General features: G+C 41.6%; 1 pseudogene; it reads right to left on the bottom strand.

Moving 5' to 3' along the window:
* Nucleotides 1-233: 233 nt before the first annotated feature.
* Nucleotides 234-9,366, bottom strand: LOC123146279 (ABC transporter F family member 3-like; annotated as a pseudogene).
* Nucleotides 9,367-9,593: the final 227 nt, after the last annotated feature.

The following is a 9,593-nucleotide window of genomic DNA, read 5'->3' as shown; positions in this document are numbered from 1 at the left end:
ATTGATTTCCATCTCAGCAACAATCTCAAGCCACAAAAAAAATTGAACCTCAAGCACAGCTAAGAGAGTTGACTTGTTTATGGAGCTATGATCCCTAATATCTTTCTACAGGAGAAATCTGATGTATATCTGTTCACAAAGCAAGTATAGAAACCTCAGTTACCTGCAAAATAAGACCGCCCCTCAAGTAGGCAGGCAAAATAAGACCATCTCAAGTAGGTGGCGAAACCATGAAAGCAAAGACAATACCCTTGTTCTTTAAAGATGACAGTATTTCAAGTGCTGCATCACCTTCTAATTGATTACAGAGTGACTGTGCAGCAGCATTTGTTCCACACATAGTTTTAAATATAGCGGGCTATGACTCTTGGCGGCGGACCTCTTCTAAATGCTATGTCATGCTATTTAAAATCATGGTTCCACAACGCTTACGACCATCAGCAATATCGAAGAACATGAATGGACCAAGACAATTGTGATCATAGAATAACCTGATTTCTCAGTCTTCTGAGCACCATCCAGCTGTTTATTCATACGGTGGGAATCTGCTAATGTCAGGATCCATTCGGTACTGCAGACAAGATACAGTAATTGATGAGAAATTAGCATACAGCCTGCAGTTAATAGCTCTTCTCAGTTCTCACATGCAAATTTGGCAATTCATTAAGGGCTACATACTGAAACAAGACACAGGAACTCTGTATGAGCATATTCAAACTTCAGAAAAAACTGCAGACCTTGTTACTTGTAATCATGTTAATAAGGTTGCTATCATTTTCACATAAAATTGCATAAGGTTGCTCATCATTGGAAGCAGACCATTTTTAAGACATAAAGTAAAAACGAAGTTGGTGGCACACAGAAAACTAAAATCACCTATCATTACAACTTGGTTTGCCATGTATTTTAATAAGGAACATTCAGGGAACTAATAAATGGTCTACTTGAGTGCTAGTGAGGCAAAATGCTAAAGCTATGGATTCTCAAGCAGAGAGGCACTCCTCGAAACCAAACCATTTTAGTGACCCAAACATGATACATAAGATCTTTAAAAGGATTTCAATTGAATTTGAACAGTCTTTTAACTCCACTGTCATATGCAAGAGTTATGGCTGGCCTGTTTAGTGAGCATAATAACAAGATAACCACTCTTTGTAGGGGTTCAAACAGGCTGTCAACCAAGACATCACGGTAGCAGGTAGCTGCTTTGGATCACCAACCTTAAAAAGAGACGTTACTATTCTGCACTGTAATGTTTGTTTCATATGTAAGACAGAGCACGCTACCATTCTGCACTTAGTTCCTTTCGACTTGAGTAGCTGAAGTGGAATCAAAATAACAGGCTCAAGAGCCTAAAGGAGTAAACCAAAAGAAGCCCACTGTTCAGCATAATAAATATAAAATATAAAGCTAGCTTTATTTGAAAGAGAGTAGTTAGTATCGAGAGTCTGAAACCCCACCTGTGCAGCTTCATCGATAACAACATCAAACAAAGCTTGCTCAGAGAAATTCCCATATTTCAAAGGCTGAAGCAGTTTCCGAGCAAACTCAATAAATATCACCTCCACACCCACCTTGTGTTGTCACAGCAATTTCTGCTTCTCCAAGAATTGACTTCCTAGAAGAGGCACTAATATCACTACGTGTCTGCTGTTTTAAGGACACATGTCTATCTTCAAATGGCATTCTTTGGACAGAGTGATTTTTCAACAGATCTGAAGCAGTAAATCCGTCATCCTCCTTCACTGAAGACAAAACTTCCTCACTAAGAAGAATTATGTGTTCAATGTCTGACCCGTGAGAGGGCTTCATGGTTAAAAGATTGTCCCAGCCAGTATATCTCTCTTGATCTGTGTGGATAATCAGAGAAGGGATGGTGTCAATTGATTTTGTGGGCGCCTTCTTGAACACCGCGAGATTAAGATTAGAAATTCTCACTTGAAGTTCATCCGTATTACTACATCTGAAAGGAAGATAAAAATTATTACCAGACATTTCATCAAAGTTCTAAAATATGTCCAGAATTAAATTGAAAAAAGAATAACCATGCGAAGTGGTATCGCCGAGATCTTTAATGCAGAGTTGAATGGTGGCGTCACTATGTGACCCCTTTAATATTTTAAATAAAGAAATCATGCACTGTTTTTAATCAGGCACTTCTTGCCAAACAGGCTGGCGCTTACTCACTAACCCGCAGTTCCTATGTGCAGGACTCTGATCCATATTACTTGTCGCTCAAACGGATGTATATAGCACTGAAATACGTCTACATGCATCCATTTGAGCAACAAGTAATATGGATTGGAGGGAGTATAAAAATTCAGATTTCCTCCAAGCAAACTGCCCCAAGCGCATGGAGAGGAATCATTTATGGGCTGGAGCTGCCTCGAGAAGGACAGTAGATATATGGCGTATCGGAGATGGAGCTACTGTTTGATATATGGAATGACGGTTGGATACCCCGGGCAGGGACGAAGAGCGGATACGGTCCAGGATCTACTTGAGCCGGGCGGCAATATGTGGAACGATGCTAAGGTGCAGGTTGTATTCCTGCACCGTGACACGAATGGTATCAAGCCAGTTCAGGTGGGTGGACCAGGCAAGGAGGATTATGTGGCATGGAACTTCACTAAAGATGGCAGATTCACGGTGAAATCAGCATACCACGTGAAGATGCAGAACATTAGCATGTCAGGGAACAGGACTGGCAGTTCTTCTACTACCTGCAGCTCTCACAAAGGCTGGCTAGCACTATGGAATGTGGACGTAGCACAAAAAATTAAGATCCATATTGGTTCACTATGGATTTTGATCACTTTGCATATTAAAAATCAGCTAATTTGGCGAGTACAGAACTTCCCAAAAAGGAAAAGATAAGCTGCATATTGGTGCATAAAAACAACCCTCTGTACGGCATGCGCTCCGCATTCGAAGTAGGGCTCTTTTGATGTGCATCTTACATATCTTAAAAGAAATTAGGAAGAAAGACATTGCTGAATAAATATTAGTGTGGCTAGATATTCTTCAATAGTAGTGTGACTGTTCTCTGGTTGCTAAGTCATACTTCATGCTGATATTTGTCAGAAAAAAGAGCCCAGCAATAGAAGTTTATGTTTGACAGGGCAATCAGTACTGTTAATGTTGCAGAAGAGGATAAGTAAATAAAAGTGTAACATAAATGGAACATACTTTGAACATTACGAAAATAACTTCTGCACCATGACAGGACGGGTCATATTCCTTGGGCTGAATCATTGCATTGATCTGTTCAAGGTGCTTCATAACTCTGTCTTCATCAAGATGCCATAATACCTTCGGAAGGGGGTCAATATTCAATACTACCTGACCGGCATTCAGTATCAAAAGATTCCTGTGCCTGATGGTGTTCACACACACACGCGCACACACACACACACACTGTGTGAATGCCCAGTTCTTGAGAAATCCGTGACCATATTGTTCTAACGAGTGAGTTTTCCTGCTCATCAAAGTGACCATGGAATATTTCTTAAAAAAAGGTCCCATAATATCAGCATATGCTCTTCTTTTGGCAAACTTCCCAGAGAATCAAAACAATGTGAAAACCTGCAGGTGATTCGACAAATGAAGTTAGATTTTGTTAGGATAATCAGAAGAATTATCACTTTTATAAACAGTGTTATTAAACTAGCTAATAAAGTAAATGAGACACTCTTGACTCCAGAAATAAGACCAAATGGCATCAACCAAAGTAACAGGACACAATTTTTGGTGTTCCAATGCAACTCAATTTCAGATGAAGACCAAATGACATCAACCAAAGTAACACGACACAATTTCTTTACAGGTGTACAAACTGAAGCCTGTATTATCATTTACTTAAATATTGTTTCAAGCTGCTTTCTGATATATAGAAAAAAAAACACAAGAGTAGTTTTGTTTTCCTGCAAACAACATTAGAGTACAGAAACAAGAATCATGATATGTGGGATGGAGTTGACAAGTTGAATCTAGGTCCTTGAACTTCATATCCAATAAGTGGTCTATTTTTGCAGTATTCTGTCAGTTGATGTCCAGCTATAACCTTTCGAATTTTAAATGAATATCCCTATGAGAATTTTTGTTGTCAAACCCGACAAGTCGACATTGTAATCATTCAGTTTTGCATATCACAAGCGCCTGTACAATATACCATTGGACTCTAAACTTGGTACCCACAGGTCTAGCTTTGTGTGCATCACAAATCTTGTGAACAAGGTGCTTTCCAAACTCCAAAGTTCACAATTCCTATCAACCCATTATAGTGTCAGAAGACTTCCAAAAGCACGAATTCCAAGGTGACGATGCTCCTGCAGGAGTTCCCATTGCACAGCATGGGCGCACAGCCAGCTCTATCCGCGTAACCTAATCCAACCAACCAACAAAAATCAGAGGCCCGTCACCATGCAGCAGGCATTACTGCATTGCTCGTTTCAACCGGCAGTATTCTAAACCTAAGGATGGCAATGGGTCGGGTTTGGATCGGGTTGAACAATATCAAATCCATATCCATATCCATGAAGACAGTCTTTGCCCGCCCATGAAAAAAATCCACGGGTGAAAAATTGTGTCCATGTCCAAACCCGATGGATATCCATACCCACTGGATATCCATTGGGTCCTCTCAAGACATATAAGTAAGACATAACACAATGTTAACATAAGCTCTTCCATTCTTCACCTGTGGCACGCTAGGCTTCACTTATGGTAAACATCAACTTATGGTAAATCAACGTCCACTAACAACCTAAGATCATTTAGTCTTTTTTCAACAGATGAGAATGACGAGTCATTTAACAAGGAGATAAAAATAAGGGAAGGGGCGTTCGAGTATGTTAGGGGGTATTGAATGTCAACTAATAAAAGTTACGATGGGGATCGTGTAATTTCTTTTGCATGTTTTAGATAACAAAGTGTAAAACTGCAGTGGGACATGTGTAGGGGTAGCAGTTTTTTGCCCATTAAGTCATACTATCGGGTCGGGTTTGGATATATCCATGGGTACAAGATTATATCCATGCCCTACCCACCAGCAATCAGATCGGGTTTGGGCGCCGCCCATGGACACAAAAGCATATCCAAACCCTATCCATTCGGGTCGGATATCCATGGATATCCATGTCCATGGATAAAATTGCCATCCTTGTCTAAACCTGGACCATGATTCATTCGTGAAGCAGAGAGCAACTAGGGGTGAGGGCAATCAGAGCCGTACCACTCCTTGGCCTGGGGGTCTCTTCTTAGGCTTCCAGTGGTGGCGGCGGCGATGCTGCGCACGCGAGATACAAGACAGAACGGCGTAGTTGAAAGATATAGGCGCAAACAGAAACTTGAAAGATATCCAATCTTCATGACAAGAGCCTCACGTGGAAGAATATAGATAAGCATAATTAATTCCAGTGTGAACTGTTGAATACATACTTGAAAGTGATCTAGAAGAAGTTCCAAGAGGCTAAAAGAAAGATGTGCCTAAGAACTAGTACGCCCTAGTGTCATACTTAGGTACCGAAGTTCAACAGAATTCAGTAAAGCATGGAATCTTATATTGAAGATGTAGGATATGCAACTAATCTATATGCAGAAAGAGATCTTATGTCACCATGTACAAATGTAAAATCTTTGACATGATTTTTATCTAAAGCTCATAAGTCAATCAAATATGATGACTTGATACGGACAGTGGCAGAACTCGGTGCACATGTAGGTTCAACTTCTCCCAATTGTCATAACAAAATATGACAGATACAATAAGATATACATAGAACAGTCATATGCATTGCACATGTAAACAAAAAAAGAAGTCAGCAAAAAAACCGGTAATCACAGAAACAGTATTACATATATGCAGGTGGCCAAAATCATGTGTGCAGCCAGTCAAATAACACATGACAATGCTTATATAAGATTAATCGTTGCAGTTTGGTTTCTTTACCTTTTTTATAGGCATACTCTCAGCTATCAAGTGAATGAAATTGAGAACCTAGTAGCAGCAAAACACCATGTTTAAGTAGCAACCAATAAACCATACCCAGAAGTCAATCAATGCAATATGGGTTATTTGACTGCACTGTACATTTTGATATTTCCTAGTGCAATTTTGCTTTCGCCTCTGAGCTAAGATCAGTTAGAGTTATTTGAATCTAAAGTTGGTGTCCTGCTCAAGCTTAAACAATGGAAGTAGGACCTAGGCCAGACTGGCACACAAGCTCTGCTTGCCTACAATTGCTACTCTATTATGATTTCAAGCGAATAACCATATTCAGTACTGTATAATTCAATAGCATTAGATCAGCGTCAGATAAGCTTGTATGCTAAACAGACTAGCATCATAAAGAGACATACGGTGCACTTGAAAAGTCCAAGGGACAATGAGGACTGCATGCTTTTGGAAAGGAAACTATATCAGACCTTAATTAAAACCTATGTGGTTGCTTACAGTGTGGTGCAGACCACCTTTCAACTCTCTTTTCGACACTCAGCACAATTTTCTTAAAGGGGGTGATTACGTACTTTGAGGGCTAATCGTACACACTAGATGCAGAAAGCCAAAAACCAACCTGCATGTGCCCTCTAGCCTTCTCATATGTTTCGAAGGCTTTCAGCTGATTCTTTGAGGTGCTCCCCCTTGTCCTCTCAAATGTGTCAGTCACCTTCGTAGGCATGTAGGTGAAGAACGTCGGTGACAACCTAAGAAATGTTTTCCCCCAGTTATTCAGTTATTAAGATGAAAAAATAATACATGTTGTTCATGCAAGTGTACTAAATATGAGTAAGAAAATCATGTCGATATCAGCTACTGCATAATGATACTGTGAGTTCCTAGTTTCCTACCGTATTCAGAAACTCTCTGAGCATGGCACACAACAATGAATGCCTTTGGCCACTTCAGGAGATATGTTTCTAAATTTCTAACCATAACACAGCATGGAGATAAAGATGGTTCTGCAAAGTAATGGCTTGTTAGCATTAGGATGTGGCAGCAAGAGAAGAGAATCAACAATATATATTAAATATTCTGAACTCGCTGTTGGCTCATCAAATAGCAGTAAATCTGGCTCAGTGAATAGAGCACGTGCTAGCACTATTCTCGAAAATGATCTTGTATTTCTGCATTGCACTTCTGGAGTGAAACTGAGACCCTGTAAAGATTTCAAACAATCAGAACAGTTCAATGTTAGTATGTAAGAATTATACCTCTTTAAATCAAGGCAAGTACTAGCTACTACGAGAGAAATGACAGCAATAGCATATCAATTATACCATGCTGTACAAATGGGACAATCAAGAACAGATCACCAAGCAATGGATGTCAACAAAGAAACATACCTCCAGGATTGATGCCGCACGAGCTTCTGCTGCATCTGCATCAACAGGTTCAAGTCACTTGTATATCTCGTCAAGCCTCTTGCTGATAGCATCTTTGTCACATCACCCTTGCTCTTGTCTAGGCTCTGTTTTGACTCTGCCTCATTCTCTAGATCTTTCTGCATAAGAGTAGCAGACTATAAGCAAATTGACAAAAAAAGAACTCAAAAAAAAAAAAAGGTGAATGACCCAGAAGAGAGGAACACATTAGCTAGTAAGGACATGTAGAAAGCTGATTATGCAGTAGTTAACCAGTAACTGACCCAGATGGGCCTCTTCATGCATAAGTTGGACCCGCTCAACATCAGCATTCAGTGCACACTGCAAAGCTGTTGTGTCATCACCCGTGACCTCTTGTTCAACATGCAATATCTGGCAGTTCTTAGGAATTCCATCAATTGCATGATGAGCCATAGCTCTGAGAAGAGGAGTCTTTCCAGTACCATTTCTTCCAACAAGACCTGAAATGGTATGTAAATAAACTAAATCACTGAAGGAAAAAAGGATTAGGAACTGATATGGCAATATTTCAAGGGGTAGAGGTGCTTGTATGCCCAACATGTAACACTTTGATATTTGTGCTCCCTTGTTCCAAAGCTATTTCTGGAGAGTTTCTACGCACCACATAGTTTCCCATAATAAAAATAAAAAAGCAATGAGACCATCCTGAGCAAGCAAAGTGTCCTGAGCAAGTGGGACCCTAGAGAGCCTCCTCAATAGGTGGAAACTTGAGACATACTGTATGTGGTAAGCTAAGTCGTAACTCACCAATGTGCCTTCCAAAAGCGAGCGTTAAGGTGACATCTTGAATAAGATCACAACCTCCAAAAATATTCCAAAAAGAACTCTTCCAACTGGAGGCATTCCAGCTCTGAGTACCCTAATTTCGGCAACATGCATTTGGTACTGGCCCTTCACCAACAAGAAACACGACATACAATATACATCAGGTTTAATGAGGAGGGAAGGCATTTTCAAATTGAACATACAGTTCTGTCCAAGTGGGGAAACACACTAAGCACTACATTTCTACTGAAATTCGTATTGGACAAACAAATGGCACCAAGACTGTTATCTGGCAATCTTGGAGCAAACAATTTACCTCTCTTTGCCTCTCTTGGTTTCTCTTGTTCCGTTCAATCTTGGCTTTGTCACGACAGGACAGCAAGGGCGCATCGAAGATATTCTCTGACTTCCTCAGCGCGACCTCCTCCTCCATCCCCGTGTTCATGCGCAGAGGGTGGCAAGGCTGCGCACGGCTTCACAATTTCTCATAGTGCAGACCTATATCGAAAAGGAAATGAAAAGGCATTAGACTCATGTTGGATCAAAATCAAACAATCCCGCTACTTCTCCGCCCCCGAATCCATATGTGTGTTTGAGAGGGGTCATAAAGGCCAGTGACTAGCAGCTAAAAGCCATTACAGGACACATCAGGGACTGCGGTCATGAATGCATACTCTGAATGGATGGCTACCAGATGATGTTACCGCTAAGCTGGGTTTTCTAGACACACATCGAATCTGAGCTAGAACCGAAACCTAGGGTCATCAAATCGAGCCTCCACCCAATCAGCCCAGATTGGGGAAGCGAAATGGCGACCGGGTGGATTGGGCGGGCGCGGGGGAGAGCGGTTCGGTACCTCGAGGCAGTGCTCGCGGGCGGTCGTAGACGTAGCGGGCGTCGATGAGGAGGTCGCCGAGGGCGTCGAAGTTGCCGTGCCCATCGGAGGGGCCGAAGTCGAAGTCCTGATCGGCGAGGGCGTTGGCGATGTAGGAGACGATGGGGTCGTCCACCTCGTCGGCGACAGAGTCGCCCAGCACCTCCCGCACCACCCCCATGCTCGTCTCCACCAGCTCCGCCTTCGCGCGAGCGAGCTAGAGCGGCGGCGGCGGCGGCGGAGCGGGGGAAGAGGTTTGCGTCGGTCGGAGCCCGTGCGTGCGAAGAGCTGGGTGAGATTTTTTTTTTCTTTTATTAGAAGGGCTTCTTTTTCCTTTTTTTTTTTGAGTTTTATTGCTGATAGTCCACATGGACTGGCATTACAAAGGAATCATCGGGTTGGATCATCCAAATGTATCTCCCCTGATCAAGAGTAATCTATCGACGTCGCTATTAGCAGCTCGGCCTTCAAAAATAAATTTATAAATTAAATATTAAAGCCATGTTCTTAATCTCAGCGATGATGGTGTCATAAGCACCCTTGGTTCCTT

Source organism: Triticum aestivum, chromosome 6D (genome assembly GCF_018294505.1).
Source record: "Triticum aestivum cultivar Chinese Spring chromosome 6D, IWGSC CS RefSeq v2.1, whole genome shotgun sequence".
Classification (NCBI taxonomy): domain Eukaryota; kingdom Viridiplantae; phylum Streptophyta; class Magnoliopsida; order Poales; family Poaceae; genus Triticum; species Triticum aestivum.
This window is presented reverse-complemented; position numbering and strand designations above follow the sequence as displayed.